The following is a 17400-nucleotide window of genomic DNA, read 5'->3' as shown; positions in this document are numbered from 1 at the left end:
CGAAGAGACAAGAAAAATCTGAAAATCGAAATACGTAAAGAAAGTGAAACCTTGCTTAAGAATCATCTTCCATAATGATTGATTACTAAGGCTAGTCGTCCAAGTGGCGTCCATTTGAAAGACTTGCACTTTACTCGTGCGTAGAATAAAATGCAAAGATTTTTTTTGCTTAATATGTTTTCGCCAAACTAGTCTGTTAACCTTTTTCTTTTCATTATCGCACGGAGAATGGTCTGTCTGTTTATTGTGGATAGCCCACAAGTTTAACAATGACCTTTCGCTTTGTAAAGATAGAGCTCCGACAATGTCGCGGTGTATTGGTCACGATAGGCCTTTAAACTCAATTGCATCCAGTATAGACACCACCTCAAATATTTGGCGGGCCGGATACCAGGGACGTTCGGCCAGCTAACGCCGGCCGGGTTCGGCCCGCGGGCCGTAGTTTGGAGACCCCTGATCTAGGTAAACAGATACAGTCCGCCTTTTGTGTATTTTCGAAAGGCGCGATACTCTGTTTCCGAAAGGCGTTCCACCCTGTCGATAAATAACGAAGATGCTTTCTGGCTGGAGGGAGCACTCCGTCAGCGGGCCACATCCGGCCCACCGGGACCATCCGACCGCCGTGTCATCCTCAGATGAGGATTCGGATAGGAGGGGCGTGTGGTCAGCACACCGCTCTCCCGGTCGTTACGATGGTTTTCTTTGACCGGAGTCGCTACTAATCGGTCGAGTAGCTCCTCAATTGGCATCACGAGGGTGAGTGCACCCTGAAAAATGGCAACAACGCATGGCGGCCCGGATGGTTACCCATCCAAGTGCCGTCCACGCCCGACAGCGCTTAACTTCGGTGATCTGACGGGAACCAGTGTATCCACTGCGGCAAGGCCGTTGACGACTGGAGGGAGGAATCCTCGAAATATCCCCTGGGTAAGAGTAAGCCGTCTCCACCACTTTCTGCTTCCAGTAGTGCTTGTCTAGCAGTATGCGGTGCACTTGCGTTGAAGTCTGCAAGAACAAGAGAGAAGTATCGAAACAGTGAAACGCTTGGTCGGGTCTTGAAGCTTGGTAGGAAAGTACAGGGTGTATAGCGACGTTTTGCTGCTGTTGTCTTCAGCCGGCAGACTGGTTTGATGCAGCCGCATGGCTAGTCGAATATTGCGACTAATATCGAATTGAACCTATTCATGCCTTAATTAGAATTATATATTAATACCTTCAGCTGATGACGGGCGTTGATATATATCAACGGAGACAGGGGAAAATGTGTGCCCCGACAGGGACTCGAACCCGAGATCTCCTGCTTACATGGCAGACGCTTTATCCATCTGACCCACCGACGGCACAGACGATAGTACAACTGCAGGGACTATCTCGTGCACACCTCCCGCGAGACCCACATTCTTACCTTATATGTCCACACACTACATTCGTAGTGTCCCGATGTGAGCACACATTTTCACTTGTCCCCGTTGATATCAACGCCTGTCAGCAGCTGAAGGTATTAATATATAATTCTAATTTCGTTCTAGACGGCTGCAGGTCATCAATGGTGTCTGTTGTTTCGGACATGTCCGAAAAAACAGACACTATATCCATATAAGTATATTCATGCCCTCGTCTCGTTATAATATCTCCGCCCCTTCTTTCCCTAAGGACACACTCCGCGCCATTGCCAATTCTGTTACTATTCCTTCTTTTAGTGGAGTTGCCTCATAAATTTCTCTCCGATTCAGCTCAGTATCTGTTCGTTACTTATTCGAACCGGCCTGTGTGGCCGAGCGGTTCTAGGCGCTTCATTCTGGAACTGCGCGACCGCTACGGTCGCAGGTTGGAATCCTGCCTCGGGCATGAATGTGTGTGAAGTCCTTAGGTTAGTTACCTTTAAGTAGTTCTAAGTTCTAGGGGATTGATGCCCTCAGATGTTAAGTCCCATGGTGCTCAGAGCCATTTGAACCATTTTCGAACGTATTCGAAATGCCCATCTTATCTATAGCAGCCTTCTGTGGTACGCCACATTTAAAAAGCTGTTGTTCTCTTCTTGTCTGCACTGTTTATCACACACGTTTCATTTCGTGTAAGGTTACACTAAAGGGAAATACTATCAGAAAACAGTTTCTAACACATAAAAGGTGCCTCCTATGAGATGTTTATCTCTGTAACTTACAAAATAATAAATTAAACGAACATGCATTTATGCTTTCGCTTCTCATCGTAGCGGATGGTGCGGACACAGCCATCTGATGATTTGCAGTTACAAATAAATACGAGTTCCGGAATCGACTCTGCAGTAAATAAAATAAGTGAGGTGTTCGAACGAATGCCCATTTACAGAGTGAGGTGGCGCAGTGATTAGCACACTGGACCCGCATTCGACGGCTCAAACCCTCGTCCGGCCATCCCGATTTACGTTTTACGTGATTTCCCTAAATCAGTTCAGGCAAATGTCGGCATGGTTCCTTTGAAAGGGCACGGCCGATTTCCTTCCACATCCTTCCCTAATCCGAGCTTTTGATCCGTCTCTAATGACCACGTTGTCGACGGTATGTTAAACACTAATCTCCTCCTCCGAGTGCCCATTTTACTGAATACATTGATGTGTTTGGCGAATATCAAGGCTATGGCATCATTACAGTATTGTTGGATAAAAATTCACGAACAAGTAACGAAGTGTTCGCCGGTATATTACTACACTGCAGAAGTTATGATTCTCTCGCGACAAATCTTGACAGAGATTTTTCAGATTATTTCTCTCAAACGGCATTGAAGTTATAAACACTGCTGTTTATTGATCGTTCAACCCTTTGGTAAGAAGTTGCGGTGCACCAGGCCATTGAAATCCAAGAACTTTCATATTTGACGGCACTTGTCGAGCTTTTCTCGTTCTTGGCGACCCAGAATGCTGCCACTGCGACGACTGACCGTTAGCTTCGGCATCATATTCGTAAAAACGCTTTTCATCACGTCCTATTGCGAAACGTTTCAGTAGTTCTGCGTCGTGTTGACTTCATTTAGCGTCTCGTTAGCTATTTGCATTCGCGGCTGTTTTTGGTTGAAATTGACTCACTTTGGAACAAATTTTGCTGTGACCCGTTTCATATGCAGTACATACGACAGATTTGTGGTGTGAACCAGTGGATACGCCTACATCATTACCGACTTCTTTAATTGCGGCTGTGAGATGGTGCGGTTGATCAAAACTGAAAGAACACGGTCCGCTTAGCCATCCTAGATTTCCGGCCGGCCGCTGTGCCCGAGCGGTTCTAGGCGCTTCAGTCCGGAACCGCGCTGCTGCTACGGTCGCAGGTTCGAATCCTGCCTCGGGCATGGATGTGTGTTATGTGTTTAGGTTAGTTAGGTTTCCATTTGAATCTAGATTGCCGTAAACCATTGGAAGCGCTACGGTCGCAGGTTCGAATCCTGCCTCGGGCATGGATGTGTGTGATGTCCTTAGGTTAGTTAGGTTTAAGTAGTTCTAAGTTATAGGGGACTGATGACCTCAGAAGTTAAGTCCCGTAGTGCTCAGAGCCATTTGAACCCTTTTGAACCATTGGAAGCGCAAGCTAGAATGATTGCTCCCAGGAGTCCGCGGTCTATTTTCTTCCCCAACTTACCTCTAGTGAACTCCACGGCAGCAATATTTTGATCTTTATCTTTCCTTTCTGAAAACACTACAACACTATTTTTGCCATGCAGTTAACTATTGTCCTTTCTTATGATTAAGCCTGTAACCACTACAACACTACTTTTGCCAAGTGGTTAACTATCTCTCAGGCAGAAGCAAAACTTGTCAGAAGCTCAGATGCTGTCAGTACTTTTGCTGTTTATATATATATTTTTTACTTTTGCTGTTTATATATATATTTTTATAATTTATTGCATATACCAGTTTCATCAGCTGACAAATTCAAGCAGTAGCTAGTTTCATCATATTAAAGGTCGTAGAACTGGTGTCTATAACATAATAGGGCAGATTTTCAATAATATTTGTGCTGTCGGCATATAAACAGTACAAATGTTACTTATTTATAGTGGTCAAAATAACCTGTAGAAATTTCCTTTTGATTTACGAACATCACGTCCCCCTCTCTTTATGTATTTCGCGTTGGTAAGAAACAAGACAGATTAATACATTCTGGCGAGAGCCGAAGGCATAAGTAACGACATACAGAGGTTGCCAAATTTACTTCCGTGGCCACACAAACAATATTTTTTACGTTTTAAATTTTCGCACATTGTAGCTATCGAACTATTTTAAATATTTCCGTATACCCATTACGGATATACGCAGGTAAATCGCCAATTTTAAATATTACTTCATTTTCTAACTTAAGAACTTACGTAACTTAAACAGCACTTAGTATCTCTTTTGTTATGCTATTCTGCAGCTACTAATTGTATTAAATGGAATGAAATAGTAGTCCACCACAGCTGCAGTTTATATCCTTTTTTACTTACTGCCACCGGTTTCGAGCGTTGCGGGTTTTCAAGTGGTACCTAAATATAATCAAGCTGTTATCAGTACATAAAAATGTATAAATGTGTAACATTTGGCTGTCTTGTAATTTCTTACTTACGCAATAATATCGTGAATGCTATGTTTCAAATAGGATGTAACTTCGTCTTGTGTATTTGTAAATGGTGTTTATACTATCGATATATGTATCAGAGATACTGTTTCTTTTCAAATACTTATCTTTGATTAAATTCGATTTATAGTGCGTAAAAATTAGGACTGTGTTTGTTCTCAGTGACCGATCGTAGATTTGAGTTTTCTTAGGAGTTCTCAATACATTTTTTATTCCTAGTTCCGTTTGTTCACTTAGGATGATGTCATTTGCATTTTTTGCCCGACGTGTATAGATTTCTGTTTCCTCTAAGATGCTCGTGTAGCTTCCTTTTTCGGCTCTCTGAAGAATATAAAGATTAGTACTTACGTCTACCGTAGAGTGTGGACTTCGCCGAAGATGCGTACTAAATATGGAGAGGTTATTTTCGCTTTTTTTTTATAAACTGTTTGTACATTATAGTAAATTTTCCTCCTGTTTGTCCGATGTAGAACAGATCACAGTCACTGCATTTAATTTTGTATTTTCCTGATCGGTCGTCTTCCTGAACTTCGTCTGTTTTGGGTATTACCCTCATACCTAGTTTATTTTCTGTACAGAAGCTAATTTTAACATTAGTATTACGAAATGTATCAGTTATTTTTGTGAAATATATTCCGTATATGGTAGTATAACGTATATTTCTTTTTTCTTTCTTTATTTTTTCGCTAATGTTACTTTCTCATTTTCGTGTGCATATCTGGCCCTGTATATTTCATCATTACCTATTTTAATATCTCAGGAACCTGTGCTCTTATTTGTGTCATACTCGGTGGTAAAGTTGACGCTGTTACGCGTTTTGTTAATTTATAGATGAAATTTGTTGATTTCTACGCTCTTTCCATTAAAAAGAATGAGGGTATCATCAACATAAGCTGATTTCTTTGTAATCAACAACAAGTAACATAACTCGTTTTGCCACCCGGTTATTTTTACGCTATCATAGATTGTGGGGTTAGAGTTCCCCTTACTGAATAAAATATGAAGACAGAATTGGATATAATTAAAACTGTAGCTACAAATAACAGCTGTTATCATATATAGTCGATAAACTATTCAGAATGGAAATTAGGGCCACGAATATGAGAAAGTAACTTCAGTCAAAACAGAAAGAAAGAGGAAAGAAAAATTCACTACACTACCATACATGGGAAATATTTCGTAAAAAACAGGTAACACATTTCGTAATACTAATGTTAAAATTAGCTTCTGCACAGAAAATAAAATAGGAATGAAGATATTATGCAAGCTAGAGAAACTTCAGAAAAACTACCAATCAGGAAAACGCAAAATTAAGTGCTGCGACTTTAACATAGTCTACATCGAACCAACTGAAACAAAATTTACTATAAGATAAAGAGGACATGTAAGCAAGATGAAAACAAGCTCTTCATATGTAGTATGCATCTTCGACAAAATCAGCACTCTATAGCAGACATAAGTACTCATTTTTATATTCTTCAAAGAACCGAAAAAGGAAGCTACATGGGCATCTTAGATGAAATAGAAATCTACACACATTTGGCAAAAAGTCCAAACAACATCCTAAATGAACAGACAGAATTCAGGAAACAAATGTATTGAGAATTTCAACAAAGTTTTTATCGACGACAATTAATTCAGAACAAAAGACAATCCTGATTTTGATTTACATATAAGTCGATGTTCATCCAAGATAAAATTCAAAAACAAACCTTATCTCTGACACACATAGCGACTATGTGTAAATATTTTAATAAAAGTACGTCCTATCTGAAAAATAGCATTTACAATATTATTGGGCAGTAAAAAATCATAATACGACAAAACATTACATACATACGGATGTGTGTAGAGATAATAGCCTGGTTATGTTTTGGCATCGCTTGAAAATGAGCAATGCTCGAAACCTGTAGGAATAAACAAGAGAGATATGAAAAAGACGCTCTGATGGACTGTAGCTCAAATACATTTAATCAACAATTAGCTTGTAACTGCAAATGAAACGAGTTCACAGTTACAGAAAGGTACCTTTCGCTAGAAGAAAGTGAGAAATATGTTAGAAAAGTAAGAAATAAATAAGAGCGAGAAAGATAGAGAGATGATGATGGCCATGATGAACAATTGGTCCTTCTATGTGCTGACACTTCCCTTGCAATGATTTGGTAATACTAAACAATCGTCCTAGTTACATATTTGATAAACAACTCAAAAATTGAAAAAGAACTACAGTAACACCCTTTTAATATAGTAGGATAAACGCAAGAAAGTCAGGATTCACCTGAGAATGGATGCATGTAAATCGTTTATGGAGGCTAGTGGTAAGTTAACCTGCTGCTCGTCAAAATCTTGTTCCAGTCTCCAGACAGGTGCAGTAAGAGTTTCCAGTATGCTTTAACGTTGCACGTATAATCGAAATATTATCTAACTGAAAAGTGTGGCAGCCTTTTTCAGTTGGTCGCTATCGGCAAAAGTTCTATATATGAAGAGAAGGGAGGGAGGGGATTCTGTGTTCTGTTGTTTAACGGTAAAGGCGTGACCGTTAAGAAACAACTGAAAAGTTTGCTGGAATAATTGCCTGAAGCAGTTAAACACTGCGACGCTGCATTGATACCCGTTCACAGCAACAAGTGGAAGGCGAAATGAAACAATGATTTGCATATTAATGATTGGGAAATTTTTCACAAGGGCATCTTTAAATATTTATTACTACCTGTGGCTCTGGAGTCGTATTATGGTTTAAAGGACTTAAATTCTAGAATACTTTCAGTTACAGAGTGGCACATACGTTTCGAGGCGGTGAAAAGTGCAGTAACTTGGCCGCATTTGACATAGTATAGTGGGCAGCAAGAAGATGTAAAGAACATAGACTGTGATGTCTGCGTCCTAAGACTACATTCTCCTCCTGCCGGAACTGAGAAATGTGGACTGTGTTTTATTTGAATTTGCATCCACGTCAACGGAGTATAAAGTGGTTCGTAGCATTTTTTTTTCTGTGAGGTTACGTCATCTAATTAAAAGGGATTACATGGTTCTCCCACATTATCATACTTCCTTCAAGTACATCTATTTTTAGATTACTGTTGTGAGAGTTTAGAGTACTTTGTTATTGTTTGTATTGTTGGCAAGGTGAATGAGACAGAGAAAGCTACAGTCTATACATCTACAGTAACTGGAATTAAAAATGAGATAGTAAGAGCTATCTATGCAGTGAGTGCCCTTTCACGCCGAAACAGCTATGATTTATGAAGTCCAATAAATCATGTTAATAATAAATGGAGTCCAATTCGCTGTTGCGTGTCAGTCACTTTTTATCCGCCTCGCTCGCAAAATATCGCTTATTAGAAGCATATCTCTGTCAGTGCGACGACCTAACAGTCGTTGATGTCAATCACATCCTCTTTCAAACAAACGTTACGAGTGAAGCAGAGTTAATATTTTTAAATGAACTCATGAATATTGGTTTCTACCGACCGTTTTGCACTAAGGGATTATTCATGAAATCTGCAGTATCCATGCATTTATTAACCGTTTCAGTTTCAGAGCAAATTTTGTGTGTTCTATTAACTGTTCTGTTTTTAGTTACATTTATGTAGACTGGTATGAAATTGTGTAGTAGTGTTTAACTGAACGTCCGATAATAATAGGATAGAATATCCAAAATAAATCTACAAGTGTGTTAATAACCGTAACACCACCCTCCAAAGTTAAGAAATGTTATTTCGCTGTATTTAGAGAAGCTCCTCACTTATTATAAATAAAAAGTAAGGAATCTTAAATAAAAATAAAACGTCATGAATACCACTAAGAAAAGCACCGAAATCTACGTACTCAAGCGACCGATACATTACCGCCATTTGTATCGTGACACTCTGGAGAACTTTGGACATACAATAAGAAAATTTTAAAAACACCTTCGAATCCACTAAACATTGAGGAACTCACCCAGAAAATATCAAATTTTTCTGAGATAGCCAAACTACTGACTTTTTTTTTTCCTGGCCCATTTGATATGGAATGACTCGTACAGGATCTGACTGGTCCGATGCAACTAGCGCCCGAGTAGACAAACGTATTGTTCTTCCGGCCGGGTAGGATCACACAGCCGTGTGACGAACCTTGAGTGAGGAAATGGGCTCGTTCGCGTCAAGAGAAGTGTCCATATGGACAGCGAGACAATCCCCAGAATACGGCGATCTATCAGCACAATGAGAGTCGGCTTGTTTCGACGCCACAACAGAGAGATGTGCGCCTACAGTGTTGCACCCAGCAACCCTCGACTCAGGCGTACCACCGTAATATTTTCTTTTCACACCATTGAGCTTCTGCGCACATAGCTGTGATGGACATGTCCTTTTGTGGAGGCTCCGACGAGAACGAACCTCGGCATATAGCACTCGTCAAAGTCAACCGGGCTCGGCAACTCGCCTGATGGTATGAGGTGCCACTGGTAAACAAGACGATATCCTCCGGTTCGCATAGCCGGTGATTTGGACAGCACTCTTCACGTATCTGAGATGTTACAAAGAGTAGCTGTGCTCTGTCTTCGAGGTCTTTCAAGCATATAACGCAAGACTGCATGTTGTCAATACTGTCTTGATGTACCTCGTTACACAGCAGTTCGAATGTTGCTTAGCCAGCGCGTTCTGCAGATCTGTCAACAACTGAAAACATCTGATCGTGCCTTGCTGAGAGACTGATTCGCCACTACTCGCAAGCCACTACGATATATGAAGTCGGTATAGAGTTGAAGTAGCATGGTATGACGTGACCGTATCTGTCATGAAATACGACTTTGACTCGATACCTAAGAGCGTTAAAGCCGGTGTTGCTGCCAGATGTGGCATCTCATGTGTTTTAATTTCGCCCCTCTGTATACACTCAGGTCAGCTACAAATTATACGCTGTCTCTTCCCACCACAGACGGCCTCTGTGGCCGAGCTGTTCTAGGCGCTTCAGTCCGGAACCGCGCTGCTGCTACGGTCGCAGGTTCGAATCCTGCCTCGGGCATGGATGTGTGTGCTGTCCTTAAGTTAGTTACGTTTAAGTAGTTCTAAGTCTAGGGGACTGATGACTTCAGATGTTAAGTCCCATAGTGCTTAGAGCCATTTGAACCATCTTCCCAGCCGGCCGGGGTGGCCAAGCGGTTCTAGGCGCTACAGTCTGGAACCGCGCTGCTGCTACGGTCGCACGTTCGAATCCTGCCTCGGACATGGATGTGTGTGATGCCCTTAGGTTAGATAGGTTGAAGTAGATCTCAGTTCTAGGGACTGATGACGTCAGAATTTAAGTCCCATAGTGTTCAGAGCTATTTGAAAAATTTGTTTTGAACCACCTTTCCGCCACACTATGCACGCACTCTAAGTAAAATTTAGTTCTTTGTTGTCCTTTCCGGTGTTGCTGTTTGGGGACCAGGAGTGTGATGTGGAAGAGACGCAGGAAAGTTGGATGTGGTAAGTGTTAAAAGCGCTTTCAGGAAATGTACAGAAAGGCGCAAAACAGGGCCGGCTTGTAAGTCTGGTCTCTTCTCAGTCCACGGACGTGTGCTTGATTCTGAAGACGTTCTGCCACCGGAAAAGCGGCCGCTAGGAATGCCCAGCCTCGGCGGAAAGTTGCGTCGTGGGAGCACTTCCCGCGCCGGCTTGCGCCATTTGTCTGCAAGTGCTCGGTCGCTTCGGGCCCGCAAGAGGATTCGCTTGCTCCAAAAAAAGTAACCTGCTGTAAGTGGCGCTTGACTGCCGCAGGGGGTATTCCAGTCTCGTATTTTGGCTCTACTGTGTTTGTTAAGGCCGTGTATGGTATTGTGTAATAATAAAGTGAGGCAAACGAAAGATACAGGACAGTAGGGAGAATACGCAACCCAGTGCAAGTTTCCTCCTAGTTAAATCTGCATTCAGCAGACCGTATCTCCTTGGCCGGATGACAGTGGCACAGGCGAAGGCTGTGTTTGAAAAAGAAAAGCCCGCATCTGCCTCATTGAGACGTTACACAAACAGTTCCTTTCCACTTAGCGGTCGCTGACAGACACGTTGTTCTCGGTGGCTTAGCTCATTACAAGAAAATAAACAAAAATTTAGCTTCTGCTATGGGAGGGGAAAGCTACCATACGACATCCATAAATATTGTAGAAATGGATGTATATATGAATGTGTCATGGATGTGTATGTATATTTCTCATCTCCTTAACAACTGGAATGATTTCTATCAGGCACAAATATTCTTTACTATCAGGCAAAAATCGCAATGAGCCCAAGAACCAGCTACCTATCATAGATCAGGTGATATGTCGTCATTAACAGTGAGATGCATTAGAAACTGTCGAATTGTGCGTCACGTTTAAATTTATTATTTCTTTGCTACTAACTCTATTCGCAACACATTTTGGTAATAGCATCCACGTCTGCTGCTGAATGTACCTACACGTGTATATCCTGGTACGACACATAGCTCAGCAGATATGATGTCATAAACAGCAGGATGCGTGAAAAGCTGCCGCATCGTGCATGAAGTTTTAATATATTTATTCTTTACCACTGAGACACTCCTGTAGCCCTGTCACCTTAAGGAAATCCGTGACATTTCGCAGCGGTTTTGACAGCTTTTGACTGCGAAGTTGAAACGGCTGAAGGCGAAAACAATAGCCGTCTGTAGACCTACACTATGTGATCAAAAGTATCGAGACACCTGGCTGTCAATCTCGCGTCCGGCCATCCTGATTTAGGTTTCCCGTGATTTCCCTAAATCGCTCCAGGCAAATGCCGGCATGGTACTTTGAAAGGGCACGGCCGACTTCCTTCCCCGTCCCTCCCTAATGCGATAAAACTGATGACCTCGTTGCTTAGTCTCTTCCCCCAAATAACCCTATCCCAACCAAACACCTGGCTTAAGTAGTTCTAAGTTCTTGGGGACTGATGACATCAGAAATTAAGTCCAATAGTGCTCAGAGCCATTTTTGAGTAGCTATAGTAGTAAGGGCACAGTAAGTTGCGCCCCCCCCCCCCCCCCTCAGTACTGTTTGTTACTTGTTAGCACCAATCGGAATTCTTTGCGTCGACTTTTCTCTGTTTCAGATTGCTGCCAACATCAGCGACCCCAAAGTTAGGACATTGTAATTGCGTGACGAAGTGTTTTTGTGTTGTCTGTGTGAGCCGGTCAATGATCAATAACTGGAATTGCACTTATATTTAAATGCATTACAGTCAATCTGGGTAACTTTGTACCTCTTTCTCCTATGTTTGTAAATACTGGTCGCAAAGTAGGAATTACACATCTTAACAGACAATGTAACATTTCACATCTACAATTACTGAGTGCTGTTGCAAGTGACAATGTACGCTAATTATGCTCTATTAGAGTAAAATTTCATTTTTACTACTGGTACATAGTTACACGGTTATTTAGGTCAACCTAAGACTAGTTTTTTTCTCTATGGAACGCGCTGATTAATTTCACATGCGTCAAAAGGACATAAGCTGTTTATAAGAAGCAAACACAAAATGTTTATTCAGTATTGCAGGTTCAGTTTGAAATAGGATATTCGTATCGACCAGACATAGTTCGATGTCAGTCATTATCGTTAGAAGCTCTCTTCACAGCCAACGCGTTTAAAGAATAATCAGAAGCTTAAAAGTTTGCAGGAACGTGGAAAGACAATTAAAATACGAATTAGTAGTCACAGAGTAGTGGTTTATTTTAGTGTATTTCAGTACAAAATAGTGCAAGTAGATGGAGCAGCAGCCATTTGAAACAAGAGTAGTTGATCCTAATTGACTGAATGGAGTAAGAGACACGATCATCAATGCTTGTTAAGTATTTTGATCGTCAATTTTCTTTTGCCCACCACGTTGTACAACAACATCCCTAGTTAATTTAATGTTCCTTGCTAGAAATAAATAGCTCATTTGAAGATGACTATCTCTATAATGCGCATTAACGAATCCGTGTTACTTCCGTGTCAATATTTACATCGTAGCAGCTGACTGCTATGAGTCGCGCACGCCCCTGAGTTGACTTACTGGAAGACGAACAACAAAACGTTCGACGCGTCACATCATCTAAGCCAACAATTGCCGCGCTGCTTACCGCTCTACCTCTGTTGGTAAGCGGCCAACTTTACTTAGGTCATTGCCGAATTCATCAACGCCGGTCAAAATTAAGTACACCATAAAATATTGCAGTCTCTGTCAGTACTCCACTGAGCAAGAAAACTGCAATGTTAAGTAGCTCTTAACGTTAGTTGACGTTTCAGTATTTGACTGTCACTTGCCAGATGAATATCATTATAAAATGAGGCTGAGAACCGCGGACCGCAGTTTGACGACCACTGGACTAAATAGGAGACAGAGACTGCATCCCTGTCATAAATCATTTTTAATCCGAAGACTCCGCTCTTGACCTCCTATTACTATTGTTTCCTCTTGGTCTTTGTTCACAGCTGGCATCCATTTTCCTGAGTGGTTGCGAATGTCTTAACACGGTATTAGCGACGCTTTCCCAATCCGAAAGCACACAGCATGCGGAGAAATGGAGCGAGAAGCCATCTTCGCTTTTTCCTCTGTCTCTGAGGTAAATCGGGACTCCCTCGTTATTCTCCAGCGCTCGCGAAACTAGGCCTTGCTTTACTTTTTTCTAGCCAACCGCCGGAGAACTGAATAAGAGCGAGGTTTCGTACTTTCCCCGCTGCACCAAACAATGATCTGCAGAAATGCAAATGTGTAGACCGCTGAGAAGGAGGCCACAAACCTCCCTCCGTTCCTTTCTTTCTCATGCGCCTTCCGCTGGAAACAATGCAGGCCGCTCTTGCTTCTCTAGAAGTAGGAAAGCGAGTACAAGATAATTATACCCTCTGCTGTTCCGAGCGAACTCGTTCCTCATGCTGTACAAAAGCGAAGTCCTGAACCGTTCGTCGTGAAATGTCTCTGCGAATACTGCTGGAGAGGAAGGACCGAGGACGTGAAACATTAACCTGCACTGCTTGTCCAGTACCGTTAAAATACCCGGTGACCACGACGGAAAGTACTCTGTCCATCTAGCTGCAGCGCTCCGCAGTCTGTTTGTTTTTTGGCTGGGCATCGCGTGCCTTTGCTACTGCTGGTGATCACGCTACGACTCTTCTTCCTCACGTAACTCGTACATCACGGTGTTTTAACTCATTTGTAAACAAGAGTTCTGCAGCGCATAGTGAGTCGTCTGTTCCTTCGTGGAAACCGCGAGGAGAAAATATTCCAGAACAACGAAATAGCGGCTGGAAGCTGTCTCTTTCAATGATTTTTTTTTCCCTTTTTTTTCCTTGTTGTCAGATCACACCAAAAGTCTGTTCGCTGCGTCGGTAAGGAAACCTCTTCAACAACAGGATTTTCGAATAAAAACGAATGTTTGAGTTTAGTCCATATGAGGTGATACCTCCTCTCTAATTGGCAAGCAATCATGAACAAACCCTTACGACTGTCAAATAGCGCAGAAACTTGTTCAAAAGAACACCTCGGTTGGGAACAGAACTGTGGGTTCAGGCTTGGAGCTTCCAAGAAAAGACTGAAACCTCCTTCAATAACTTGTCTCAGAGGGGGAAACGGCAATTGTGGGTGAAGGGTAAAAGTGAAATTTCGCACAGATTTCCCCCGAGAATGAACTGAAGGAAAACTCTATGACCGCTGCTCGCCGCGTAACTCAGTGCCGTCTGGCAATGTTGCCGATACGGAAAGGTACACTGATGAACCAAAACATTATGGTCACTGACTACCCCGACGTTGGATACCGCCTGCTGCACGTGACACGGTAACAAAAACATGTAAGCGGAGCAGACGTGGACGGGTTATCACCCTAGTGAATATATGGGCTGAAGATGGGGAAATCCATTGAGATAAGGGACTCTGACAAAGGGCAGATTATTATTAGGCAGAGCCTGTGAACGAGTATCTCGAAAACGGCGAAGCTGGTCGAATGTTCACGCGCTACTGTCGTGAGCTTCTACAGAAGGACGTAGCACAGTGAAACAACCCCTAGGCGCTAAAAGGTTGGACGTCCACGACTCTTCACAGAAGATAAGGTTTGGAGGATTGTCTGCTCTGTAAGATAGGATAGATGGTGATCTGTGGCATCTCTGCCGAAAGAGTACAAACCTGATGCACGTCCAAGTGTTTCAGAATACACTGTTCATCGTACATTGTTGAAGAAGGAGTTCCGCAGCAGACCTCACCTGCGTATTCACATGTTGACCCGAAAACATCGTCAACCATCAGGATTCCACCGTAGACCAATGAAAACGTGTCGGCTCTTCGTCATCGAGGTGTACGGCGGCTCGAAACGTGCAGCGAGCCACGGACCCAGGCTAGTGGGATCAGTATTACACTATGGAAGACATTCTCTTTCGCTTCCATGGTACCTGTGGTAGTAAACGAAGACACATTGACAGCTGCGAACCACCTGCAACCCCTTCATGCTTGACGTCTTCCCCGAAGGCGATGCCGTCTTTCAGCATTATATAATTGTCCGTGTCTCGGATCCAGGATCGTCCTAAGTGGTTTGAAGAGCATTATATTGAGCTCATGTTGATGTTTCGTAGATCAAATTCGCCTGATATAAATCCTATGGAACCCATCTGGGTCGCTATCGGGCGCCATCACCACGTACACTAATCAGTGGCCCATTATTTACACGAATTGCATGACCTGTGCGTAGACATCTAATGCTACATAGCTCCACAAACCTACTAACAAACTGTCGGATCCCTGATACGCAGGATCAGTAACGTATTTCGTTCCAAGGAAGGACAAACAGCAGGTGGTAATAACATTATGGCTTATCAGTGTATAAGCAGAGCAGACGCGAATGGGGAACCTTCCAGCGACGATACTGTCTGCTGAAGGACAAATCCGATGACATAAGCGACGTTGACAAAGCACAAATTGTTATCGACCGATATCAGGGAACCAACATCTCGGACATGACGGATTTGGTCAGCTGTTCATGTGCCACTGTCGTGAGCCACTATGGAAAATGGTTGAAGGACGATGAAACCATAAGCAAATAACAATGTATTGGACGTCACGAAAGGTGGAAGTCAGGGGTTTGCCAGGTCTATAAAGTTCCATAGAAGGCGATCTGTGGCAAATCTGTTGACAAAACTACAGAGCTAGTCGAAGCACAGGTGTTTCGGAGCGCAATGTTCCGCGCACATTGTCGAATAAAGAACTCTGCAGAGGACAAGCCTTGTGTGTTCCCGTGTCTCCCCAACGATCTCACCTATTACGACAGCAGTGGGCACGGCATAATCGATCCTGGAAGGTGGATTAATGGAATCATATTCCCTGATCGAATGAATCACGTTTCTTGGTACATCAGGTCGATGGTCTTGTCCCGATACGACTTCCGTGGTGCGGTACACGTTCCGAGCAGCTGTATGCCTAGATGAAAGCGCATCTGGATACGATCATCTGCCTAGTAAAGTAAGAAACGTGATTCATCCGACCTGGTGACAGGTTTCCATTGATTCTATGGCCCAATATCGATGATTCCGTGCCCACTGCAGTCGTAATTGGCGATGTCGTTGCATCAACATGGGAAAACGCATGGGTCGCCTGTTGCGGAGCACGTCATCAACAATGTGATGTGAACTGTGTGCTGCGAAACACTTGTGCCTGCGTCAGCAATGGACTCTGTCGTCAGGTCTGCCACGTTTCCACGAGCTCCTCGTTATTTCTTGAGGTTTGGATGCCCACCCAAAACCTCCTCACCTACTCGTGGTCTTACCATCCTGCAGTCACTTTTCACAGATGCTCACGACATTAGACCCTGAACAGCGGACCAGCTACACCGTTTCCACGATGCTCGTTCCGAGGCGCCGCGCCATAGCAATCTGCCCCTTATCAGAGTCGCGTATGTCAGTGAATATTCCCGTTTACGGGCAGTTTCGTCGCTTTTATAATTCTCCATGCGTTTCTGGTCCACTTATACACTGAGGTCACGAATGTCATAGGATGACGTAGTGTTTGACTCATTGCGCCTGGCGTAGAGGAGCAATTCGACGTGACATCGACTCAACAAGTCGTTGGAAGTGCCCTGCAGAAATATTAAGCCATACTACCTCTATAGCCGTCGATAATTGCGAAAGTGTTGTCGGCGCATGCTTTTGATCATGAACTGACCTCGCAGGTATGACCCATAAATGTTCGAAGGGCAGCCAAATCATTCCCTCGAACTGTTCAGAATGTTCTTCAAACCATTCGGGAACAACTCCAGTCGTCAGTAAAAAATCCGTCATTGTTTGGGGACAAGCAGCCGAACAGAACCATTTACAGTCAATGATGGGTTCAGTCGGACTAGGGGATCCAGGGGCCATTCTTTGTAAGCACATCCCTCACCATTATGGAGCCACTACCAGCTTGCATAGTGCCTTGTTAAGAACTTGGGTCCTTGGTTCAAAATGGTTCAAAAGGTTCTAACCACTATAGGACTTAACATCTGAGGTCATCAGCCCCCTAGAATTAGAACTACTTAAACCTAACTAACCTTAAGACATCACACACATCCGTATCCGAGGCAGGATTCGAACCTACGATCGCATTACTAGCGCGGTTCGAGGCTAAAGCACCTAGAACCGCTCGCTCACAGCGGCCGGTAGGGTCCTGGGCTTCGTGGGGTTTGCGCCACACTAACTCTACCGTCAGCTCTTACCGATTGAAATCGGGACTCATCTGATCAGCCCATGATTATTATTAGCATAGGGTCCAACAGATATGGTCACGAGCCCAGGAGAGGCGCTGCAGGCGATATCGTGCTGTTGACAAAGACACTTCCGTGGTCGCCTGCTGCCGTAGCC

General features: G+C 43.2%; 1 protein-coding gene and 1 pseudogene across 14 annotated transcripts in view; one reads left to right on the top strand and one right to left on the bottom strand.

The window, feature by feature from the left end:
* Window positions 1-17400, top strand: part of LOC126346684 (ankyrin-2-like) — a 962838-nt gene that overhangs the window by 690667 nt on the left and 254771 nt on the right. The window lies entirely within an intron of this gene.
* On the bottom strand, window positions 776-893 carry LOC126289409 (5S ribosomal RNA; annotated as a pseudogene).

This window comes from Schistocerca gregaria, chromosome 1 (assembly GCF_023897955.1).
Source record: "Schistocerca gregaria isolate iqSchGreg1 chromosome 1, iqSchGreg1.2, whole genome shotgun sequence".
Taxonomy (NCBI): domain Eukaryota; kingdom Metazoa; phylum Arthropoda; class Insecta; order Orthoptera; family Acrididae; genus Schistocerca; species Schistocerca gregaria.
Note: the sequence above shows the minus strand (reverse complement) of the source record. Positions and strands in the feature narration are given on the sequence as shown.